The sequence below is a fragment of the Schistocerca americana genome, chromosome 5 (assembly GCF_021461395.2).
Source record: "Schistocerca americana isolate TAMUIC-IGC-003095 chromosome 5, iqSchAmer2.1, whole genome shotgun sequence".
Classification (NCBI taxonomy): domain Eukaryota; kingdom Metazoa; phylum Arthropoda; class Insecta; order Orthoptera; family Acrididae; genus Schistocerca; species Schistocerca americana.
The window spans coordinates 404,484,347-404,511,941 of NC_060123.1; the positions used below are offsets into that span (position 1 = coordinate 404,484,347).

Sequence of the window (27,595 nt, forward strand, 5' to 3'; positions counted from 1 at the left end):
TTCCCTCCAAATAGTTTCTCATTTTCAACTATCGAGTTCTGGAGCACCAACAAGATGAAAATCACGAAAGTAGCTACGAAATAAATTCCCGAATGCGAATAACTTGGCTTCAGCTGTGTCTGGTATGCATACAGATAATAGCTGCGACCATTTAGTGATGGACATAGGAGACTATGGAGTAGGGATGTAGACAGTGTGACATATGGAAGTTTGGTTAAGGTGAGCGCTCGCGACAAGTGGGAGACCGCGGTTCGAGTCCGTGTCCGGCACAAATTTTCATACGTCACCAATAGGTAGTACATGTACACCTAACACAGCTGAAGTCAAGTCAGTCGCATTAAGCGAATTTATTTCGAAATAATTTTGGCATTCTGTCTTTCTTCAAAAATGTCCGTTCATCCAGATATGCAAGTAAAGAAGTCCTTCTCACCCCCCAGACACTTAACAAAATGAATAAAAAGGTCGTATTGTGCTGCAGAGCTCTAAGCAGCTATCGAACTAAGAAACTTCGCGCCTTCGGATTCGGCAGTCCACACCACGACTAACCAACACCACCTTTCTGCGAGGCCGGCTCTCGTGAGGCTGCTGGGCTACAGACTGCTGCTTTGGTCAACAGGCCTGTCCTATATAGCCACTGTCATGAATGATGATGATGATGATGATGATGATGAAATTATGAAGACAATACAAACACCCAGTTCCCAGGCAGAGAAAATCCCCAACCCGACCGCGAATCGAACCCGATCAGGCCTTGATGATGAACAGATGCCGGCCGGTGTGGCCGAGCGGTTCTAGGCGCTTCAGTCTGGAACCGCGCGACTGCTACGGTACGGTCGCGGGTTCGAATCCTGCCTCTGGCATGGATGGGTGTGATGTCCTTAGGTTATTTAGGTTTAATTAGTTCTAAGTTCTAGGGAGCTGATGACCTCAGATGTTAAGTCCTATAGTGCACAGAGCCATTTGATGAACAGATGATACTTCCAAAAATCACGGAATTTCATAGGCACTAGTAGACGGAACGTCCGAACATTAGCGAATTATTTAAATAAATAGCTTTTTAATGTAACATGTTTTTAAAACGGATGAAAAAGTATAATATAATTTCTGCTAGCCCTATCCAGTTCCCCAAACTAGGACTGTTGATAAAATATAGATATATATCGATACTTCTTAAGTATCGATATATATCGGCGATATTCTCTTCCAAGAGACACCGATACGAAAATGACAATATCAAGAGCCGATATTTTTATAATATATTCTTTCACAATTTTCGGTAAATATTTGAAATTGTAGCAGAACATAATTTTAGTTTTACGTATGAATGATTCTTACTACTTTTTAAGCTTTCATCACGTCCAGTCTTTCTCTTTGACTGCGTGAAGCAAGTATAGGTGACAAAAAGTAGTAGTCCGATTGCAATTGTGGGGGAGGGGGTGATTGGTATTGACATGTGTGAGGGGAAATGCTAATGTAATCGGCGCACGGCGCTACCAACAGAAACTGCAACGTTCCACTTGAATCACGCGATTTTGACACTACAACTGCTAGGTCGCTCGCGTTGGCAAAAATGAGGAAAAAAAAAAACCAGGGAATTCGCCATGAAGTGTTCCTGACAAATCCGATATGTGACGAAACCGAACGACTGATATCTTTTGTTGTGCCACTTACATGCAGTTAGCATTCTTAGCAAAGTGATTATCGCCAAGCGTGAACGTGCACAGTTTTCCTTCCAATTCTTGCTCTAAGGGGAATGGGCAGGCTGCTAGCTTGTTGATGTACAGAATATCTAATAATAAATCAATACTTAAACGTACAACTCGAAAACCGGCATTATATTTACAATGTGCAGCCGATATTTTTATAGGCCAGTAAGTCGATATACCGATACTTTTTTTTTCAATATATCGATGACGAAATTGAATAGAAGTATATTTTTCGTCTGAGGGTTGGTTTCTCACGCCTTTTCACTGATCCGCATTTCAGGAATGAACAACGCGACTATGGACTGTGTGCTTATCAAATTCTGAAATGTATCACACGAAAAATAGTTATTCCAATGCGTATACTTGTAAAGTCACGTTGATTTCAATAAACGAATAAATAGGGATGCTGCGACGAGAGCTAAACAAAAAAATGAGGGATGTCGGCCTGGAAAGAGAGAGAGAGAGAGAGAGGGGGGGGGGGGGGGGGAAATGTGTGAGCAAAGCTACAGTTTGCCCTGGGCATAGGTCACGTCCTGGGTTGCAGGTGATCTATTTTTTACCGAACTGTTCGATATTTCAGCCCCGTGTTTGGTGTTCGGAACCATAGTATGAATGGTTCGGTATTTTTAGAAATCCACTCAAATAACTAATTTATTTATTGATTTGTAAAATTATCAGAACGATAATTCCTATGCGGAAAGTCTTCAGTCACATGAATCATTTGTGGTCTGACACTAGAAAGAAATTGAGATCGATATGGTAAAATCAGAATTATGCGTTCGTTGAAATTTGAAGTTTTTAACAAGCAATGACTTTACCAAAAAATTAAAGGGACAAACGTATGTTAAAGCTAACACATGGGAAGACAACCGGGATTACCTGGGAGCCTAAAAAATAGCTTCAAACCCGCTGGAGATCGGTGAGCTCTATCGTTCACAATGACTTCACATTGTAGAGAACAGAACCCGTCACCCTTAGCGACCGACTGTTGTGCTTGTTATGCGTGCCGGTTTCCCGTGACTCACGCGCAAATGCGCTACGCATGGAGACGGCAATAGGCGGCGCTCGCGGCCTATTGTGTTCAGCCGCCTGTCGTGACCAGGCACACTGTTTAGCCAGGGAACCTGCCGACAGAGCCCAATGAGCGCTGAGTGATGAGTCCGGCATCTGAAATGCGGGGACTGAGAGCGTTCAAACCGCACATTAGTCCAGCTATGGAGTACTGTGAAGTTGACAGTGCTTCCCAATAGCCCGCATGTGGGGACAGGATGTAGAGTTTCACGCTGAAGCTCATCATAAAAAAAGGCGAAGTAGAAAATGGATTTTTCTTTTCTTTGACGTCTGAAACGACGAGCAGTGGCGACGGAGCCAAATTGGGAAAGTGGACGACGGAGTACAGAAAATTCAGTAAATTTTTATAGCATACCATGGCCGAAGATTCTGTTTGAAAATGATAATGTAATATTTAGTTTGCCACTAAGTGCTGACGAGTGTGCACTCATCTTCGGCCTGTCTTTTACGACTTAACGGTATCCAGTACCGTAAGAGTTTTCTATGAAACAGGACCAAACATAGAAATATTGCTACGGTATTGTTCAGGTGAAAGTAAATGTTGCTAGATGTGCACTACCAAGTAACATAGCTCTATGAAACTTGGACCACACATAGAAAGAACTGCTTCGTGGGTGTATATAAGTTAATCTAAATGAATACGTAATGAGACAAATACAAATAACACTTTGCAAGACATCGCGACGTTTGTTGGTCCCCTGGATATTAGAAAAAGCGAGACATCGTTCTTAGTAGAGGGACGTGTGGACATCATGGATTGCAGTTATGCTCTGCAGCGAACTCTCATGCTGGCCACAAGGTTGGTACGGAGTAGTGGTACGTAGTAGTTGCGGTACGGCGTAGCATTCCTCCACCATCGCCGCTGACAACTGGTTCAAATGGCTCTGAGCACTATGGGACGTAACATCTGAGGTCATCAGTCCCTTAGAACGTAGAACTACACTACTGGCCATTAAAATTGCTACACCGCGAAGATGACGTGCTACAGACGCGAAATTTAACCGACAGGAAGAAGATGCTGTGATATGCAAATGATTAGCTTTTCAGAACATACACACAAGCCTGGCGCCGGTGGCGACACCTACAACGTGCTGACATGAGGAAAGTTTCCAACCGATTTCTCATACACAAACAGCAGTTGACCGGCGTAGCCTGGTGAAACGTTGTGGTGATGCCTCGTGTAAGGAGGAGAAATGCGTACCATCACGTTTCCGACTTTGATAAAGGTCGGATTGTAGCCTATCGCGATTGAGGTTTATCGTATCGCGACATTGCTGCTCGCGTTGGTCGAGATCCAATGACTGTTAGCAGAATATGGAATCGGTGGGTTCAGGATGGTAATAGGGCACGCCGTGCTGGATCCAACGGCCTCGTATCACTAGCAGTCGAGATGACAGGCATCTTATCCGCATGGCTGTAACGGATCGTGCAGCCACGTCTCGACCCCTGAGTCAACAGATGGGGACGTTTGCAAGACAACAACTATCTGCACGATCAGTTCGACGACGTTTGCAGCAGCATGTAGTATCAGCTCGGAGATCATGGCTGCAGTTACCCTTGACGCTGCATCACAGACAGGAGCGCCTCCGATGGTGTACTCACGACGAACCCGGGTGCACGAATGGCAAAATGTCATTTTTTCGGATGAATCCAGGTTCTGTTTACAGCATCATGATGGTCGCATCCGTGTTTGGCGACATCGCGGTGAACGCACATTAGAAGCGTGTATTCGCCATCGCCATACTGGCGTGTCACCCGGCGTGATGGTATGGGCTGCCATTGGTTACACGCCTCGGTCGCCTCTTGTTCGCATTGATGGCACTTTGAACAGTGGACGTCACATTTCAGATGTGTTACGAGCCGTGGCTCTACCCTTCATTCGATCCCTGCGAAACCTTACATTTCAGCAGGATAATGCACGACCGCATGTTGTAGGTCCTGTACGGGCATTTCTGGATACAGAAAATGTTCGACTGCTGCCCTGACCAGCACATTCTCCAGATCTCTCACCAATTGAAAACGTCTGGGCAATGGTGGCCGAGCAAGTGGCTCGTCACAATACGCCAGTCACTACTCTTGATGAACTGTGGTACCGTGTTGAAGCTGCATGGGCAGCTGTACCTGTACACGCCATCCTAGCTCTGTTCGACTCAATGCCCAGGCGTATCAAGGCCGTTATTACGGCCAGAGGTGGTTGTTCTGGATACTGATTTCTCAGGATATGTGCATCCAAATTGCGTGAAAATGTAATCACATGCCAGTTCTAGTATAATATATTTGTCCAATGAATACTCGTTTATCATCTGCATTTCTTCTTGGCGTAGGATTTTTAATGGCCAGTAGTGTAATATATTTACGTCGCCGGAATCTCACCAACTTCATAGCCTGTGAGGTTACGGCTTTCATGACAAAGTGTTTCGACGATGTTCTCTATTCCCACTATTATGCGCTTCACATTGTACACCTGACTCATTGGTGCGCACCTGTAAGTTATCCCTCCCCCCCTCCCCCACCCTGCCGTACATACGAGGAGAGAGAGGGGGGGGGAGAGAGAGAGAGAGAGAGAGAGAGAGAGAGAGAGAGAGAGACCGCTAAGGCGTGGCACGCCGTGCTGAGGCGCCGGCAGTGTGACGTCAGCCGGTGTTTGGCGGGCAGGAATGCCCGCTCCCACACCGGCGCCGTGAGACGAATATTGCGCAGGCGAGCAGCGACATGGCCACCACCCACGCCGTACTCCGGCTCGCAGTAGTTCAGAAACGCTTAAGTGACGGTGTCAGGGAAGATCCCACACTTACAGTCTCCAATGGTGCCCTCAACAGTGTAAGCGAGAGATACGAGTGGTGTACATTCGTTTAAACAATAATTCACCACTCGAAGGAAAGAGCACTACATTCCCGTAACCAAACGCGGCCGATAAACTGACAGCCATAACGATCGAAAACATGTCCATCTCGCATTAGGAAGAAAAATTTTAACGTATGGGGTTTAGAAAGATTGGGGTTTAAAGTTCCGAATATGACCAGATCATTCCACACTGAGCACTTTCTCGGACCTGGGGAAGGAAATCGATCGTGACTGCGTCACTTCGATAAGTAAATGCCGTCGGGGACATCCATGTATCAGTTCCAAGAGTACTGTTAGAGTGCCGAAGCTCTGCCTTCAATGTAGTCACTTCCAACATCTCATTCTTCTTCATGTTAAAACCCTCGCCTCTTATGCTTTTATTGTCAACAGTAAATTGAATCGCATGTGACACACACACACGCACACACACACACACACACACACACACACAGAGAGAGAGAGAGAGAGAGAGAGAGAGAGAGAGAGAGTGTGGAACAGTTCAATCTATAACTTGCTTGATAGGATCGGCTATACTATAAAACTGTTGGTTGATGACGTAGTTGTGTACAGCAAAATAACATCGTGGGACGATTGCAAGCAATTGAAGAAAAACTGAACATCACCATTTGGTGCAATGAGCGGCAGCTCTTTTTAACCGAGCCGGCCGTTGTGACCGAACGGTTCTGGCGCTTCAGTCCGGAACCGCGCTGCTGCTACGGTCGCAGGTTCGAATCCTGCCTCGGGCATGGATGTGTGTGATGTCCTTAGGTTAGTTAGGTTTAAGTAGTTCTAAGTCTAGGGGACTGAAGACCTCAGATATTAAGTCCCATACTGCTCAGAGACATTTGAGCCCTTTCTTAAATGAAGATGAGTGAAAGATAATTCATTTAACAAAGAAAATAATGGTACAGTATCTGATTACAAGATTCGTGGTGAACACCTTGAGTACGTCAGATCGTGTGTTTCGAGGTGCAGGGACGACCCAGAATTAAACACGCGGGCGTCTCTGGCTCGCGTGCTGCTGCTCTCTCGCCTGACTGAACACACATGCCCCTTCACCAAGCCACGCCACGCCATCTGAGTTACAGATGGAGAAGAAAGGAAACCGAATGTACGACTTTTAAATGTCAATGCAGTCGCACTGCATACTATTTAGTTTCATATTTCTCAACAACACAGATCGCAAACAAAATTATACAATTATTTTTGGTTTGCCTAAGATATAATTTTAATCTGGTACAAAATGTTGGCATACGGACAGACATGACAATTCCACAGATTTTTGCGGTCAGGTTCCCACGTAATCATGCCTTATTTAGTTTCGTAATCGAAAAAAGCCTTTATACAGATATTATTTTTCGAAATATTTTATCACGTATGCAACCCCTTAATGAAGATGTGGAAATTCTTCGTGAGGAAAACAACGTAGAAACTCTTGGACAATTTTAACGGGGAAAAGTTATCTTCTAAACAGGAATTACAATGCAGATTAGTCAGTTTCATCCGCACATGCACAGGTGCCCTTTCAACTGAAACGGCAAATGCTCTCTAAGACATTTCCAAAACGGGTGGAAGAATGGCAGTATCAAAACGTTGTAATTCTTTCGAGGCAATAATTAATTGTTCAAACCTCACATACTAACGTCAGTAAACTCAGGAAAATTGATGTTTTTATCAGGATTTGTTCCTTACAAGAACGTACGCTCTCCTTTTAGAACGCATCCCTGTGTAGTCGAGAATAAGTTGTTTCCCACTTCGCAATGTCTTACTGTGGACAGTGTGCAGTCAAGCCCATTTAAAGTGTGAGGTCTGCAATCCATTCCGGATGTTCTGACTTTCGTTCTTCTCCTGTTTCCTTCATAACTTCAACAACAGCGGATTTTAAATCGAAAAATCGTTCCAGGCGGCTTAATCAACGTAATTTGCAGTAATACACGAAGCCTCCATACTCACAACTGACAGTGGAATAGAGTGTGCCGGCCGGAGTAGCCGAGCGGTTCCAGGCGCTTCAGTCTGGAAGCGCGCGACCGCTACGTTCGCAGGTTCGAATCCTGCCTCGGGCATGGATGTGTGTGATGTCCTTAGGTCAGTTAGGCTTAAGTAGTTCTAAGTTCTAGGGGACTGGTGACCTCAGCTTTTGTCCCATAGTGCTCAGTGCCTTTTTTGAATAGAGTGTGTAGGACTTCTGAAAATTTAATGACGTGCCCTATGCCTGCAAATGTAGCATAGAATGCAATCTGAACAATGGCTCCCATTTGTTGATCGTTGTAATTTTTTGCTCTTGCATTATCAGCTACATCTTTAAATTCATTCTGGATGGTTTTGTTACGTCATTCCATAACAAATTTGTGGTACCTGTCGATTACGCAACCGTGCATCACGTAAAATATATTGACAATTTTTATTCTTCTCGTATGTCATTTCTATTCATTTTTAAAGGCCTGTGGCCCTAGATCACTAGACTGTCTATTTATGCAAACATCCACTGGACCTATGAACTTTCTTATATCATTAACTCCTGACGAACGACAAACAGCACTGACACGACGAACTGGTTCAAAATGGCTCTGAGCACTATGGGACTTAACTTCTGAGGTCATCAGTCCCCTAGAACTTAGAAGTACTTAAACCTAACTAACCTAAGAACATCACACACATCCATGCCCGAGGCAGGATTCGAACCTGCGACCGTAGCGGTCGCGCGGTTCCAAACTGTAGCGCCTAGAACCGCTCGGCCACCCGGCCGGCACGACGAACTGAAGGAAGTCATGCCGACCGAAAAATGCCGCACGGCAATGCTAAATGAAATGGGACGCTAGAGCCTCTGCAAACATGTGGTCCACACGCCGCAACCGCGCACCAAGTGGGCGACCCTGGTATAAATATTTCAGCATAATACTAAGAAGCGATATGAAATAGAAGATGTAAAATCAGTAATAGTGACGGCGAACGGAAGATTCAGACTTCTTGGTAGCGTTAAGGGAAGGTGTGTTGCGTCTGTAAAGGAGACTGCATGCAAGAGTACAGTGCGACGAAGTCTTGAATATTGTTCCAGTGTTTCGGTCCTAATCAAGTGTGCATGACAACAGAAATCGAACTAATTCAAAGACTAGCTACTAGCATCGTGACAGGACGGTGTAACTTCACTGAAACTGTATTCCAGGGTATCTGTGCGACCATTATGCCGCCACTAATGTATACGAGGCCTGTTCAAAAAATTCCGGAACATTCGTAATTTCGCGTCAATGGTGAGTTGGAGAGAAATGCTGTTGGCATAACTGCACATGACTGTGTTGAATGTGTAACTGCCGGGAGATTCATTGTTGTGTATGTTAGAACGATATGTCGCACAGTTTGTGAATTTCGAGATGGCAGAGTTAGAGGAGCAATGCTTCTGCATAAAATTTTGCATGAAACTAAAAAAAAAAAAACTTTACAGAGGTAAACCAAATGATGCGGAAAGCGTACGGTGCTGAGTGCTTCAGCCGTACTCGGTGTTATGAATGGCTCACACGGTGTAAAAATGGCCAGACGGAAGTTACAGATGACCCTCGATCGGGACGCCCTTTGACATCTATCGACGACGCTCATGTCAGGAACGTCAACAAAATTGTGCGTGCCAATCGAAAAGTGACTGCCCGAGAGATTGTAGGAGAAAAATGGTTCAAATGGCTCTGAGCACTATGGGACTCAACTGCTGAGGTCATTAGTCCCCTAGAACTTAGAACTAGTTAAACCTAACTAACCTAAGGACATCACAAACATCCATACCCGAGGCAGGATTCGAACCTGCGACCGCAGCGGTCTTGCGGTTCCAGACTGCAGCGCCTTTAACCGCACGGCCACTTCGGCCGGCGATTGTAGGAGACTGTAACATTTCAGTAGGATCATGTCATGAGATCCTGACACAGCATCTTTGAATGCACCACGTTGCCGCCAAGTTCTTCTCATGGCTCATGAGTCAAGACCAGAAAGACCTTCGTCTCGCAATCTGTGAAGAGGTTTTGCATCATGCAAATGAGAACGAGATGTTCCTTAAGATAATCGTAACCGGTGATGAGAGATGGGTCTACGGTTATGATGTTGAGACAAAGATTCAATCTTCACAATGGGTAGGAAAATGTTCTCCAAGACCAAAATAAGCTCGTCAGGTCAGGTCAAATGTCAAAGCCGTGTGATAGTTTTCTTTGACTACGAAGGATTTGATCATCGTGAATTCGTCCCACAAGGGCAAACTCTTAATCTATGGTACTATCGGGACGTGCTGCGACGCCTGCGAGGAAATGTGAGAAGGGAACGACCTGAAATGTGGCGAGACAATTCATGACTATTGCGTCACGTAACGCACCCGCACATTCATCCTTATTGTTGAGTGACTATAGCACAAGAAACGAAATCACTGAGCTGCCTCATCCTCCGTACTCTCCAGACCTGGCCCCTGCGTACTTTCTTTTATCTACAAAGTTGAAAACCCCGTTGAAAGGACGCAAACGGCGCTTCGTACGATCCAGCAATAGGCATACCAGAGTGCTTCCGGAAGTGGAAACGGCTTTTGGAACGGTTTATACTCTGTGCGAGGAGAGTATTTCGAAGGAGACTATGCACGATAAGCAAAAGGTAAGTGAAGAAAAATGTTGTGGACAAAGTTCCAAAATTTTTCGAACAGACCTTGTACCTCGCGTATGGATCATGATAGAAAGATGAGAGATTAGGGGGCGTAGGCGTTTGGAGTGTCGTTTTTCCCTCGTTCAGTTCGCGAATCGATTACGAAAGGAAGTTGCTAACATTGTTACGATACGCCCTCCGCCATGCTCTGTGTAGTGGCTTTCGGAGAATATATGTAGATGTAAATGTCGTCAGTGTGGCAGCCAAGGACGAGACGCGCGATATGAGTGCTTTTGACCGCGAGAACTTTGCACCTCCCACCTCTGAGTTCGCTCAGGTACTGGACATTCCTCGAACCAATGTGTCGACGATACACCGTTCAGAGAATACCGCCACTCTCTGAGTCAGTTACCGTGTGCGTCAACATGCTGATGACGATTGCCATCGTTCATCCCGGGCTGCAACTACGGATATACTGGTCACAGTACAGCAAACCACTCACTGATTCATTGTTGTATAACAGAGACTAGTGAGCAGTTACATGCCATTCAGAGCTACCAACTCGCTGTGCGTACGAGAACTAATGCCCCCCCCCCCCCCACCCCCACACACACACACACACAAAGATGTGTTGAGCGCACGTCAATATGTACTGACCACTGAGAATATGGTAAGCACAGGAAAAACACCGCCAATGGACGCCCAAAACGAGAGGAAAAGTCGTCTTGACATAAATCGAGGCACATATTGGTATAAGCTGATGACAGAGTCCGAGTCCACCAAAAACCTCAGTGTTAGACGGTGTATGCTGCTCGCAAACAACGGGAGTCCATGCATGAGAAAGGAGAAGATATTCAACGTTACATGTTTACCAGGTTTTACATTGGGTCCGTTGATTAGACTGCCATCGTTCCTCACGGATAAAAAGACCGGAACCTACAGCATTTGTTCGTTCGCATACAGGACCCCGCAGTAAAACTGTAGCTTCAGTTAAGGCAATGCAACACCTCATCGCACCCGTATTGCTTTACTTTGGTTAAAAGAACACTTTACATGAGTTTACAGCCAACTCTCACGTCCTCTCCCTAGTACTGGGAATAGTCTCTCTATCAAGTTAACACACTAACAATAGGAGTCTGCGACTGCAACGCAGGCTTTCGAACAAAATGAAAGGGCACATGAATGTAAGTTGTCTGTCAAACTGTAAGCGTTTCCCGACAGCTTTTCGTTTACACACGCGTTTTATTGTTTAGATTTAAATGTTTTCGTAGGGATGCGTAGATCACACCGAGGAACAAAAAAAGTGTTACAATATTTCAGTCTAGCATCGATATTTTATTAAATTAAACTGTGTGTTTATGTTTCGCATTTGTGGTACCTTACTGACAACACCAAATCATCGCGATAGGTCACCTTATTTTTACATTAAACAGCTTCTTGCTGTAGTCATTCTACATATGTATAAAATATTTTCCTTCTTTTCTAATGAGCTACCACAAATGGTAAATCCTATCAGCTTGTCCTACGTTTTACATCACATTGTGCTTTACAGTCCACGTCACTCGCTGTATCTCTCTACGTTAATGCCAGTGACACAGTTCAGTGACGAAACCAACTTAATTTATTAGATACACTGTAAATTGTAGAGTAAAAAGTTTTCACACCAACGCGCGACGCAATGTTCTCCTTTAAATACAAACAATGAAACCCATTTCGTAAACAAACCGCTGGTAGTTTACGCCATCAATTATGCAAATACGCCTTCACAGTCATCTTCTTTTCCACTTCCAAAGTAGATATCATAGTCGGAAACACCCCTTGTTAGCACTTTCCATGTCGTAGAAACTTAGGAAGACGCACTCATATCACAGCAAATCGAATGCAGACGACAAAATTTCGGATGCTGTTCTGGAATGTTTCTTCAATATTTTGTATAAGCGACCTATGTATGGTTTTCGTTGGCTCGTTACAGAGTAATTGCATTCCATTCGACTTATTATCCCCCTTTACGTTTGCACCTGTGCTCCACTTAAAATATCTGCTCAAAAGTGTAAATATCAACGGCACGCACTGCGAATCATGTTTGGAAATAAACTATTGACTAATGGTACTAGGAACTGGCGGTTGAAAACAGTAATGCGCTCTCAATATCGCTTTCTGAGCTGCTCCATTGTCTTGATAATGTTTTTAGCAGTATCAGCTGTTTGTTAACAATGACTCACAACACTATAAGAACAGATCGATAGAGTTGGCCGATATTACACTTCGAGTATGGATTCACCGAGTGCAACTGAAGACCAGTACAACACAATTCTGAGAAGTTGTCGTAGCGACGGCAACCACGCTACAGTACATTTACATCTGCCTCAAGAGTTGTTGCACTTTCCCGTGTTTAGCGTTGTTAAGTTTTGGTATTGGCTTATTGCAGGATTTTTCGATGTTGGGAAGATATTTTCATACTTTAACAGAAACAAAGGTATATCTGCAATTCATAATTAGGTGCCTGGCAGAGGGCTCATCGAACCACCTCCACGCTACTTCTCTAACGTCCACCCTCAAACAGCGTGCGGAAAACACGAACACTTAAATCTTTCTGTGCGAGCTCTCATTTCTCTTATTTTACTATGATGATCATTCCTCCACAAGTAGGTGGGCGCCAACAAAATATTTTCAGACTCTGGGGAGAAAATTGGTGACTGGAATTTCATGACAAGGTCCTGCCGCAGCGAAAAACTCTCTCTGCTTTAAGGTTGGTTGGTTGGTTTGGGGAAGGAGACCAGACAGCGAGGACATCGGTCTCATCGAATTAGGGAAGGACGGGGAAGGAAGTTGGCCGTGCCCTTTGAAAGGAACCATCCCGGAATTTGCCTGGAGCGATTTAGGGAAATCACGGAAAACCTAAATCAGGATGGCCGGACGCGGGATTGAACCGTCGTCCTCCCGAATGCGAGTCCAGTGTCTAACCACTGCGCCACCTCGCTCGGTCTCTGCTTTAAGGAATGTCACCTCAATACGTGTGTCATATATGTGGCACTCTCTCATCTACTTCGCGATAGTACAAAACGAGCTGCTCTTGTTACAACTTATGTCCTCCGTCAATCCTATATGATGCGGATCCCATACTGCACAGCAGTACTCCAGAAGAGGGCGGACGAGCGTAGTGTAAGACGTCTCTATAGTAGACCTGTTACATTTTCTAAGTGTTCTGCCAATAAATCGTGGTTACTGGTTTGTTTTCCCGAACAACACTATTTATGTGATCATTCCAATTTAAGTTATTCGTAAAAGTTATCCCTAAGTATTTAGTTGAGTTTACAGCCTTCCAGTTTCCGTGACTCACCGTGTAACCGAAACTTGGCGGATTCCTTTCAGTACTCATGTGGATGACTTCACACTTTTCACTATTTAGAGCCAATGACACTTTTTGCACCATACAGATATATTATCTAAATCATTGTGCAATTCGTTTCGATCATCTAATGACTTTACCATACGGTAAATGATAATATCATCCGAAAACAATCTTAAGCTCCTCTCTCTGGCTGCAAGATGCTGTTGTACACAGTGGCACTGGCATTGTCCATAGTGCTTCACGCTGAGGCGATTGCATGGAGGGCCTATAACACTCCATTGGGGAATGCAAGATATTACTCCTGTTCTGCTAGATTACTTTCCGTCACTTACTAAGAACTGTGATCTTTCTGACAGAAAATTACGAATCCAGTCGCACAACTGAGACAATATTCTATGGTCACGCAATTTGATTAGAGTTCGCTTGTGAGGAAAAGTGTCAAAAGCTTTGTGGAAGACTTAAAAAAAAAAAAAAATTAAAAAAAGATATTTTCTGAGTAGGTGTTGCCGGTTTGTCAATAAATCGCTTCCTTCGAGGCAATTCATAGTGTTCGAGCACAATACATGTTCCACATTCTTAATGTAAAACGACGTTAGCAATACGGGTCTGTAATTCATCGGATTAGTCCAGTTTCCATTCTTGGGTAATGGTGGAGTATTTGGGGAACAAACCGAATAAATATGATTATTAATCTATGACGAGGCACTGGAAGCAACAACTCTCTTATAGTAAAATACACTGAAAATGTCTTTCAACAACATCCGAAATTTGTCGGTGGATTACTGGCTCATAAGAGAGAGAGAGAGAGATCCATTCATAACATCACAGGGTTCTGTTCCTCCACGGCTTGATGTCCTACAAATCCACGACCTAAAGCGCAGAGGCACACACGACGCGAGACAAGGCGTCCTGAGCTTCTTGGCACACTGCACGGATCTCCGTTGAGCAGCAGCGTTACCTTTCGGCGGCGCCGGCGGCGGCCTGGTCTCGATCAACATGGCGAGGCTGGGCGAACGATGCTGTCGGTACGCACTGGCCACTCGCACTGAACGCGCGCTCTCGACTCCACAAATAACGCGCCGTCGCATCCTGCTGCGTTATCGCGTCGCTTCCGGGCCCCGCCGCGGCCGCAGACGCAGCCGGCGCGATAGCCAATCGGCGCTGGCGCCAAGGAGTGTCCGGTTCGCGGAATGCCGCCAGCCCGATACTGCGCGCGGCCGTTAATGCGGTCTGCCACCGGCCGATATCATTTAAATGCTCGCCGGAAACTGCAGATCTCTTTGCGCCGCTCCGCTTCTGACTGCAAAAATAATTACTGTTACGCATGCGAGATAAAACGAACAAAAGGATTTCGGGTACGGCTGTCCCGCGGAATGGTTGGCTGTGTGCTCGACAGCCAATAAATCCACACGAAAAGGAGAAATGTCACCTGCATGACCTAGATAGCAACTGTGATTAACTGTGGAATGGATTAGGTTTTGCATGCAGGGGACATTGGGGTCCAACCGCTCCTGCCACGACGACAATAACAAAATTAGAAATGGCTCAAATGGCTCTGAGCACTATGGGACTTAACATCTGAGGTCATCAGTCTCCTGGAACTTAGAGCTGCTTAAAACTAAGCTAAGGACATCACACACATCCATGCCCGAGGCGGGATTCGAACCTGCGACCGTAGCTGTCGCGCGGCTCCAGACTGAAGCGCCTAGAACCGCTCGGCCACTCCGGCCGGTCTAATAAAATTATAATTATATTAATATCTTCAGTATCTTCAGCTGCTGACGGGCGTTGATATATCTCAACGGTGACAGGTTAAAATGTATGCCCCGACAGCGACTCGAACCCGGATCTCCTGCTTCTATGGTAGACGCTCAATCCATCTGAGCCACCGAAGGCACAGAGGATAGTGCAACTGCAGGGACTCGCGCACGCCTCCCGCGAGACCCACATTCTCGCCTTGTGTGTCCACACACTACAATCGTAGTGTCCCACCCCAACACACTCATTACACACATTTTCACCTGTTCCCGTTGATATACAGGGTGAGTCACCTAACGTTACCGCTGGATATATTTCGTAAACCACATCACATCAAATACTGACGAATCGATTCCACAGACCGAACGTGAGGAGAGGGGCTAATGTAATTGGTTAATACAAACCATAAAAAAATGCACGGAAGTATGTTTTTTAACACAAACCTACGTTTTTTTAAATGGAACCCCGTTAGTTTTGTTAGCACATCTGAACATATAAACAAATACGTAATCAGTGCCGTTTGTTGCACTATAAAATGTTAATTACATCCGGAGATACTGTAACCTAAAGTTGACGCTTGAGTACCACTCCTCCGCTGTTCGATCGTGTGTATCGGAGAGCACCGAATTACGTAGGGATCCAAAGGGAACGGTGATGGACCTTAGGTACAGAAGAGACTGGAACAGCACATTACGTCCACACGCTAACACCTTTCTATTGGTCTTTTTCACTGACGCACATGTACATTACCATGAAGGGTGAGGTACACGTACACACGTGGTTTCCGTTTTCAATTACGGAGTGGAATAGAGTGTGTCCCGACATGTCAGGCCAATAGATGTTTAATGTGGTGGCCATCATTTGCTGCACACAATTGCAATCTCTGGCGTAATGAATGTCGTACACTCCGCAGTACATCTGGTGTAATGTCGCCCCAGGCTGCCACAATACGCATTCTCCTTTAACGTACCCCACAGAAAGAAGTCCAGAGGTGTAAGATCAGGAGAACGGGCTGGCCAATTTATGCGTCCTCCACGTCATGGTAATGTACATGTGTGTCAGTGAAAAAGACCAATAAAAAGGTGTTAGCATGTGGACGTAATGTGCTGTTCCAGTCTCTTCTGTACCTAAGGTCCATCACCGTTCCCTTTGGATCCCTACGTAATTCGGTGCTCTCCGATACACACGATCGAACAGCGGAGGAGTGGTACTCAAGCGTCAACTTTAGGTTACAATATCTCCGGATGTAATTAACATTTTACAATGCAACAAACGGCACTGATCACGTATTTGTTTATATGTTCAGATGTGCTAACAAAACTAACGGGGTTCCATTTAAAAAAACGTAGGTTTGTGTTGAAAAACATACTTCCGTGCATTTTTTTATGGTTTGTATTAACCAATTACACTAGCCCCTCTCCTCACGTTCGGTCTCTGGAATCGATTCATCAGTAGTTGATGTGGTTTACGAAATATATCCAGCGGTAACGTTAGGTGACTCACCCTGTATATCAACGCCCGTCGGCAGCTGAAGGTATTAATATAATTCTAATTTCGTTCTAGACAGCTGCAGGTCATGGTGTCTGTTCTGTCCGCAAGGAACAGACACCATATCCATGTAACGACAATAGCAGGTCGACGTTAGAATTTTTTTGCTGATCCCACAAATTGTAGAGGATTCTGTCTACAGGGTGTTCCAGGAGGAGTGGGTAATATTTAGGGATGTCACAGCAACGCTCATTCGAAGCAAAGATCCCCAGTAAACATGAGCTGTTTTCTGCATACCTTAACAGCAATGACTACTTCATCTTCAATACTGTGAAATACTGTAAATCGCTTCTAATGCAAGCTCTTTGCTTTCCGTGATTTGAGAGGAGATATTATCAGCAAAAACGAGAAAAAAATAGTAGAGTAAATGAATAGTAGAGTAAATGCGGTCTCTAAAATGCACATTTTAAGAGCTGCAAGCACCTGTTCAATAGAAAAGATTTAGCGAGTTGTTTACAGCTACTGCCGCCTCTCGCTTCTGAACTACCATACTTTACGGTCTTCCCAATCGTAGATTCCTGATGTCCATAGCTACCTTGACATCTGTCCCTCGTCGTCTTGACAGTTCACCTCATTTTATTTTTTCCTCTGGGATCTATCTCCATAAAGATTTTGGCACATTATCATCCATTAGTTCCGAATGGCCATACTGTTGTGATGTCTTCGTCTTAACAGCTTCTGTTATGTTCCGCTTCATTTCTATTAGTAAGAATGTTCCAGCCAGTTAAAACAATTTGATTGCTCCCAAACCTGTCTTATGCCAAACATAACTTAATTATAGATGCTAAGAACAATCACCTTGGAAGATATTGAGAACAGTCACCTTGGAATAAAGGATAAGTGAATTGCAGTTATTGATAAGTAGATGGGAATAATGTAAAAGTTATTGATGGGAAAAATGTATAATGCCTCCGACTTTTTAAGTGAAACCTCTTGAGCCTTTAAAATAAAATAAACGTCGATAACATCCTATATATTTATTCTTTGTATCTCAACGTATCCACCCTGGCGAAGAACACATTTCTCCTAACTAGAGATCAGTTTTTTGCTACCATCATCGTAGAATGTTTGTTGACAGAGACACAACCCCACCTTTGCTTCCACAGCTTCATCACTATCACATTGGAGTCCTCGAAGATGTTCTTTCAAGTTTTAGAAACAGATGAAAATCGGATGGGGCCAAGTCGGGACTATATACAGGATGATCGATGACAGTGAACCCAAAGCATCGGACTGTTGCAGATGTCGCAGCGCGTGGTCTAGCATTGTGTGAATGAACTCTTCGAACTCGAAACTGAATTACAGCACACTGTTTCTCACGCGTCGACATAGGATTTGTTAGACATCGCCATATTACACGCTAAAGTCCGGAGTCCTTTAGCAGCAGAGGTCTGCAAATAAGTAAACATCAACAGTAAGCATGTAGAATGAAAGAATGTTTGTTTCATTGTAAAAAAACGTTTACGAGTTTTCACAAAAAAATTCAGAGGCATTACTTTTCCGTACACTCTCGCAGCTTTCCAGCAGCTCCTAATTATTCCAAATCAGGGTGCCCTCGCTTTAGCCAAACGGTCCACTTCCATGCAATAAAAGCACCCCGGAACATCACCTTGTAGTACACTTTATACATAGCTCTATCGGGGCGTTGTCTAAAGGCTTACAATAAATGTGACACCACTGGCGATGCGTATTCAGGCGAAAACTCCATTAGACTAAATAGATTAACACATTTGCGCTACCGTGCGGTTCACAGCTGATGTTACGTTGCCACAGTGATCGAGAAAAATTTTCGTTTGCAGTGGACAACGGTCTGTTTCGTGTTACGGCACAACAAATGCAGTTCTCTCTGAAGACTTCGTAAAGGAATCGCGATGAGACGGTGCAGTCAACCGACAGTAATTTCTGTCTCTTAGGAAAGTGATTTTTATTCACAATTCGGGACAGATGCTATCTGCCCCAGTTCATCTTATTCGTCTTTCGAAGACAATTCTGACGTTTCACACTGGCTCTCTTGATAATTAGACTAAAATTTGGTGGTATCTTGGAACCAGTGTATAGTGAAAGAGATGAACGGGATGGTGTTTGTAACATATGTTAAGCAGTTGATTCAGCAGGGATCAGCATCTGGTCGACTATAAAGTACCGTTTCATTGGATTGGGGGATTCTTCCATGATCCTGTGTTTCCCCCAAGCTAAAGCACTGTGGTCTCAGCTAGCTGATAAGCTGTAGAGTTTATTTATGGACCCAGCCAGTCTTCTGCGGGGTATCGGAAAACGATTCCGTAAACGTCACAGTTCCCCCGTCACATCGTCACATTGTAACTTATCAGCGAATCGGACTTCCCTCCACAGCTACAAAGGAAGTATCTTCTGTCACAGCATTCATGTGAAATGGGCCATTTTTATCGGCATGACGACAGCAAGGATGTGGCGCTGGTGGCGTTTTTAGCATCTGCCGAGGATGTGGCGCTGGTGACGTTTTTAGCATCTGCGGAAAAACGTAGCTGCTTGTGCTCTGATAATGGGCTGCAGCATCCGATAATTCGCAAGTTAATAGGGATTAGCTTAAGTTTAACAGAAAGCACGGTACAAAAAGCATTTTATTTCTAATCATTCTACACGCGATTCTCGAGCCATTTGCGTACATCGATTGGTGTGCTCCAGAAGATACTCCAGTGCACGGTGCAGAAACGCCTCTATCGAAATGTGTCTTAGTGTTTATACGCGTTAACCATCGTATGCCTTCTGCATCTCTAACTTCACAGCTGATCTTCCAAGTATGAGACCGTGAGACCAATGTTATCGATACTCCAGCTCGATTTCTCTGTGGATATTGCTAGCGGTCGTTACGTGTACGCCGAGTTGGCGAAGATTCGCCATCAGAGGTACGTTGTTCCATGGAGATACAAAGCAACCGTGAAAAAATGTCATATTTGCACTGGTACGTTGTTCCATGGAGATATAAAGCAACCGTGAAAAAATGTCATATCTGCACTATGTTCTTGGAACTGGCTAGCATCAATGATTGAAACGTCGAAGTGATATGGTACAACAGATTAAATTTCTGCAGCCCCAATTGGAAAAGTACGAGCAGTTCACATCATTTTGGTATATTAATAATATAAAGGTGCGTGCTGTAGGAGCAGACAACGTGGTGTATAGCGATGCAATGCGAGTTGCCACGAATTTTGTCCAGTCTTAGATCTAAGTATGCCACTATGAAAAAATTTAAGGAATGGCTTTTCATTAGATGTTTACTAGTATTTAGTGTTCGGATCAGTTTTTTTTCCTTTTTTCTTTTTTTTTATTTACCTTTGCAGCCTACTTGGTTTCGAATACACGTTATTCGGTTCCAGATGCCAACAAAAAGCTCCTCAAAATAAAAAAAAAAAGTGACATGTACTGACACATGTGTAGAACATTCAACAGCTGTTACACTACAATCCATTCACAGAAACAGCCTGTCCCAGTAAAGGAAACAAGCCCCCTTGATTCGGCTGTTGGCATGTGTTTTTATTTTTCAAATATTTCATCAACAGTCAATATTTATGACTTCTGTGTCTACTATAGTGAAACGCAAAAGATAATGTTCAAGTTGCACTGAAAATAAAACATTTTTACAGTATACGAGGACTTTATTATATATTTTCTCTAGGTGGCCTATCGACAGCAACCTCCCCCCTACAACCGTAAACAATTAACCACACTCAAACGCTGAGAAAAAAGCAAATGTATATACTATAGCGACTGACTTTAGAAGGCTTAGAATAATGCAGCCCTTTTTAATAAAAACAGTTTCTGTTAAATTTCTCCTAAACTGTTTTAACGAACGTGTTTCGTTTTGCATCTCGCTGAAAAACTTTATCAGTACAACAAACAATCCATCTGCAAAGTAGGGTGTAACATTCGCTAAAGCGTTGCTGCTCTCATTTATTTGTCATAATTTTGGAAATTTTGTAATATCAATTTCAGAAATTAGTTCGAAATTTCTCTGGTGTAATTTCATACTACCGTCTTTCACAAATACCAACAGGACAAAAATCACGAACTTCTTCAACTTCAAATCTTTAGTTATGACTCCCTAACATTAAATCATCTGTACTGCGTAGTACACTGTCGAAGTTACAAATCTGTCATAAAGCTGGTGACTTTTCAAGTCTAATGATCACATATTTTGATAAATATGAGTAGAAAACCGACGTGTATGTACCTCAGGCAAGACGCACGGGCGATGAAACAAGAAAAGGTGACAGTGGGCTTGCAGTACTCAATGGACTGTTGTTAGTCTGACTTCTCATAAAGAACAATGACGCCAGAAATACAAAAGCTTGTCGGAGAGGCATGCGCCTTGAGCTCAGTTTATGGCAACAGTGATCCCATGGTCCCCACTACGAACTTGAAAAAAGTCGATGTGTAGTCAGGGTTACACAGGGGATCCCCGCGTATAATCTGTAACTATGAGGGATAAATATTAGAGGGCAAAGTCTAGCAATTACATTGGTGCTAAATAATACCCTACTGTCTGCAAGACACCGGACCGGATCTGGTAAGATGTCGGCTTAGCTCCAAGTGAAAGTACATCAAACTGTTTTGGACACCCTACTTAGAAGACGGATTAAGATCTTTAGTTTAGATGACGTTCTGGAAGCTTGTGCTCCAGATAAATATGCTCCAAAAAAAGTAATAAAATAGAGCGAAGATCCAACTTTTTTTAACGGCAAAATTAACAGAAAATACGGATGGTAAAAAAACCTTTCAAAATTATGAAAGATATATGACAGGGAAAACAGTAGCAACTAGTTCATCTGAATGAAGCATGCATAATTTACAAATAAACCACGGCAAAGAAAGTCCTACGAATTCCAGGTCGTACAGAATATCGGCGGTCTGTCATGTACTAAAAAAATGGCTCTGAGCGCTATGGGACTTAACTTCTGAGGTCATCAGTCCCCTAGAACTTCGAACTATTAAACCTAACTAACCTAATGACATCACACACATCCATGCCCGAGGCAGGATTCGAACTTGCGACCGTAGCGGTCGCGCGGTTCCAGACTGTAGCGCCTAGAACCGCTCGGCCACCCCGGTCGGCTCAGTCATGTACAGGTCAGCTACCAATACTAAAGACATGTTCAGATCATGACAAAAATCGTTAAATATTACACAGGATAGGCTGGGAAATTTAATACTTTTTCAGGTCATATTTATGGAATATATAACGTGGAGCGAACAATCCTAAGTGACTATGAAAGAACTCAGGTTCATAGTAAAGGGTAGAAAAACAAACACGGACTATAAGACCAATATAATTTATTTAATGCTTCACCCTAGGGTACAATGCACTAAGATTACGATATTTCTTGATCAGAAAGGAGCCGATCTCAAAGAATAATAACTGATTTAGAGTGAACTACACTCGTATGTGTATGGAGGGGATGCTGTGTTTGACACAAGTGATATGTTGCAAACGATACGACACACGTGAACACATAAATTCCCAATTCCTAGATCTGAAAAAGCGTTTTACATTGTACAACATAGCGGATTAATAACGAGGAAAGTATTACACGCATTATCTCCTCTAATACGTGACTGGCCCTGAAAGACAGTTTTACTGACAAAATTAGGTAAGTTTTAGCGGACGAAATTAAACTACCATCATGTTTACCCCAACGACGCTTAATAGAACGACTAACGCTCTCCAATATAGATAAAATAATAAGTGGACCTGTTAGTGGCACTCTTCTGCAACGGCCTTGCCGCAGTGGTAACGCCGATTCCCGTCAGATCACCGAAGTTAGGCGCTGTCGGGCTGGGCTAGCGCTGCCGGCAAACGAGGTGGTTCAAAATGGTTCAAATGGCTCTGAGCACTATGGGACTCAACTGCTGCGGTCATTAGTCCCCTAGAACTTAGAACTAGTTAAACCTAACTAACCTAAGGACATCACAAACATCCATGCCCGAAACAGGATTCGAACCTGCGACCGTAGCGGTCTTGCGGTTCCAGACTGCAGCGCCTTTAACCGCACGGCCAAACGCGGTGCACTCAGCCCTTGTGAGGCAAACTGAGGAGCTGCTTGAGTGAGAAGTAGCGGCTCCGGTCACGAAAACTGACAACGGCCAGGAGGGCGGTGTGCTGATCACATGCCCTTCCATATCCGCATCCTTTGATGTCTATGGGCTGAGGATGAAACGGCGGCCGGGCGCTACCTTTGGGCCTTCATGGCCTGTTCGGGCGGAGTTTAGTTTCAATAGCACTCTTTTACCGTCGGTGGACTACACTACATAGGGAATGACGATAAAGTCATGGGACAGCAATATGCACATAAACAGGTGGCGGTAGCAGTGGGTACACTAGGTATAAAAGGGTAGTGGAATGGTGGTGCTGTCATTTGTATCAGGTGATTAACGTGAAAATATTTCCGATGTCAATTAACATACTGTGAAAGCGGAATGGTAGCTGGAGCGAGACGAATAAGACATTCCATTTCGGAAATCGTTAGGGAACTCAATATTCCGAGATCGACAGTGTCACGAGTGTGCCGAGAATACCAAATTCCAGGCATCACATCTCTTAATCGCGGCCTTCACTTAACGACCGCGAACAGCAGCGTTTGCATAGAGTTGTTTGTCGTAACAGACAAGCGACAATGCATGAAACAGCAGCGCAAATCAATGTGGGACGCGCAACGAACTTGTCCGTTATGACAATGCGGCGGAATTAGGCGTTAATGGGTTATGGCAGCCCAAAACCGAAGCGAGTGCCTTCGTTAACAGCTCGACATCATCTGTAGCGCGTCGCCTTGGCTCGTGACCATATCGTTGGATCCTAGACGACTGGAAAACCGTAGCCTGGTCAGATGAGGTCTGATTTCAGTTGTTAAGAGCTGATGGTAGGGTTCAATTGTAGCGCAGACTCCACGAAGCCATGAACCCAAGTTGTAAAATTTTGGACATTTGTGGCAAAGACTATGGGACCAAACTGCTGAGGTCATCGGTCCCTAGGCTTACGCACTACTTAATCTAACTTAAACTAATTTACGCTAAGGACAACACACACAACCGTTCCCGACGGAAGACTCGAACCTCCGACGGGGGGAGCCGCGCGAACCGTGACAAGATGCCCTAGACTGCACAGCTACCCCGAGCGGCGACCAAATTGTCATCAAGGCACTGTGCATACTGGTGATGGCTCTATGACGGTGTGGGCTCTGTTTACATGGAAAGGACAGGGTTCTCTGGTCCAACTAAACTAATCATTGACTGGAAATGGTTATGTTAGGTTACCTGGAGACCATTTGCAGCCATTCATGCACTTCATGTACCCAAACAGCTATGGAATTTTTACAGATAACAATGCACCATGTCGCGGGGCCACGATTATTCGCGATTGGTATGAAGAGCATTTCGGACAATTCTAGCGTATGATTTGGCCGCCTAAATCGCGCGACATGAATCCCATCGAACATTGGCTCAAATGGCTCTGAGCACTTTGGGACTTAACATCTGTGGTCATCAGTCCCCTAGAACTTAGAACTACTTAAAGCTAACTAACCTAAGGACATCACACACATCCATGCCCGAGGCAGGATTCGATCTTGCGACTGTAGCGGTCACGCGGTTCCAGACTGAAGCGCCTAGAACCGCACGGCCACACCGGCCGGCCCCATCGAACATTTATGGGACGTAATCGAGACGTCGGTTCGTGCAAAAAGTCCTTCATCGGCAACACTTTCGCAATTATGGACGGCTATAGAAGCAACATAGCTCAATATTTCTGCAGGGGACTTCCAAAGACTTGAGTCCATATCACATCGAGTTGGCGCGTTATGCCGGGCAAAAGGAGGTCCGACACGATATTAGGGGCTACTCCATATGACTTTCGTGAGCTCACGATGTTAAAGAGGGATCCCACGGCTTTTTTCATCCCAGTGTATTAACATCTCAAAGGTTCGTCGCTTGATGAATGTAAGAAAACACTGAAGGAATTAAGATAGTATCTTCACTTGGTATGACTGACATCTCTCATAATGGAGACAAATGCAAGGTAATTCTGTTTCGGAGCTGGGGGTCTTTGAAAGTCGTACGGGGAACATGGGAGACCTTGGCCTCTAGACAGAGTAGGACACCCGCCAGCTCTAGCTTCGCCTGCCGCGGCGCCACACACCATTCCGCCGGCCAATTAGAGGATATGGCCGCCTACAAGTTCCAGCACAGTGTGACACAAGACTCAATGGTGTACTCGCTTCACGGTCATCTAAATATCCCAAAGCACTATTGGTCACTTGTCTCCACTTCTGCTACGTCTAAGGTTTTCTGTCTGGATTACTCGGTGGTCTCGTCCCGACAATAGGGTGTACTGCCGGTGGTCCGCATACTTCCAACACGAGTTTTCGACGTCATCGCACCTGATGAGGACGCCGAGTCACGAGGTCGAAATATCGTGTTGGGAAGACGCGGACCGGTAGTGCAACCACTGAATCTCAGTCACGGCAATAAATAACAGGGAAAAACTTCCAAAATCAGATTCTAACATCAGTGGTAAACACCACTCGTTTACAAACCTAGGGACTACCACTACGAAGCGTTGTGAAACAGAACGAACATGCAAAATCAGTAAAAGAGGAAACGGATGGAAATACGGAACTCCTGGGAGGATTGTGGGAAAGAAGGCTGTATCCGGTAAGGGAACTGCAAGCAAGGCTCTAATGTATCTAATCCCGTAATACACTACTGGCCATTAAAATTGCTACACCACGAAGATGAAGTGCTACAGACGCGAAATTTAACCGACAGGAACAAGATGCTGTGATATGCAAATGATTAGCTTTTCAGAACTTACACACAAGCCTGGCGCCGGTGGCGACACCTACAACGTGCTGACATGAGGAAAGTTTCCAACCGATTTCTCATACACAAACAGCAGTCGACCGGCGTAGCCTGGTGAAACGTTGTTGTGATGCCTCGTGTAAGGAGGAGAAATGCGTACCATCACGTTTCCGACTTTGATAAAGGTCGGATTGTAGCCTATCGCGATTGCGGTTTATCGTATCGCGACATTGCTGCTCGCGTTGGTCGAGATCCAATGACTGTTAGCAGAATATGGAATCGGTGGGTTCAGGAGGGTAATACGGAACGCCGTGCTGAATCCCAACGGTCTCGTATCACTAGCGGTCGAGATGACAGGCATCTTATCTGCATGACTGTAACGGATCGTGCAGCCACGTCTCGATTGCTGAGTCTACAGTTGGGGACGTTTGCAAGACAACAACCATCTGCACGAACAGTTCGGCGACGTTTGCAGCAGCATGGACTATCAGCTCGGAGACCATGGCTGCAGTTACCCTTGACGCTGCATCACAGACAGGAGCGCCTGCGATGGTGTACTCAACGAAGGTCCTGGGTGCACGAATGGCAAAACGTCATTTTTTCGGATGAATCCAGGTTCTGTTTACAGCATCATGGTGGTCGCATCCGTGTTTGGCGACATCGCAGTGAACGCACATTGGAGGAGTGTATTCGTCATCGCCATACTGGCGTATCACCCTGCGTGATGGTATGGAGTGCCATTGGTTACCCATCTCGGTCACTTCTTGTTCGCATTGGCGGCACTTTGAACAGTGGACGTTACATTTCAGATGTGTTACGAGCCGTGGCTCTACCCTTCAATCGATCTCTGCGAAACCCTACATTTCAGCAGGACAATGCACAACCTCATGTTGGAGGTCCTGTACGGGCCTTTCTGGATATAGAAAATGTTCGACTGCTGCCCTGGCCAGCACATTCTCCAGATCTCTCACCAATTGAAAATGTCGAGTCAATGGAGGCCGGGCAACTGGCTCCTCACAATACTCCGGTCACTTCTCTTGATGAACTGTGGTATCGTGTTGAAGCTGCATGGACAGCTGTACCTGTACACGCCATCCAAGCTCTGTTCGACTCAATGTCCAGGCGTACCAAGGTCGTTATTACGGCCAGAGGTGGTTGTTATTGGTACTGATTTCTCATGATCTATGCACCCAAATAGCGTGCAAATTTAATAACATGTCATTTCTAGTATAATATATTTGTCCAATTAATACTCGTTTATAATCTGCATTTGTTCTTGGTGTAGCAATTTTAACGGCCAGTAGTGTAGTATCGGAATCATGGGCCCGCGGGCTAGTTATGGCACTGCAACGGATCAGCATAGCTCACTACTAGAGGAAATCGTTGTATGAATGGCTGTCTTGCGGTAAGCTTAGAGAACCGATTACAGAAGTGTAGTGTGCAACAATTCTTTCTTAATACGTGAATCAAATAGGAAAAGGACTTCTTAAAACATCCTCAGCCGCGCGTTGTACAGTGGATGGCGGTGCAGCTGTGGTTATGAGAAAGAGACCTGGAAGGTAGAAGAAGAGGTAATCCTGAAGGCACCAAGCACTCAGTAATTGCTACCTTGAACAGCTGAAAACTGTCCTTCATAAAACGGTACAGCAACATCTGGAGCGCCTCGCGCCAGCAGCTGCGCATCTGTTCAGAGCGACGAGCGTGGAGTACTCAACCTGGCTAATGAGCGCCGGCGGCAGGCAACATGTGCTAGGGCGCTACGTCATAGCCACGCGCACGCACCAAGGACGGCAACGCCTCCACGTGCTGGTATGGACGGGGTCACGGTTACTGACCACACAGCTCTCAACCAATCACTACCGATTGCGCGATTCTACGTCAG

The 27,595-nt window shown here is 44.9% G+C and overlaps 1 protein-coding gene across 1 annotated transcript in view; it reads right to left on the reverse strand.

Moving 5' to 3' along the window:
* LOC124616402 overlaps window positions 1–27,595 on the reverse strand; it is a 627,981-nt gene that overhangs the window by 65,916 nt on the left and 534,470 nt on the right. The gene's annotated exons all lie outside the window — the stretch shown is intronic.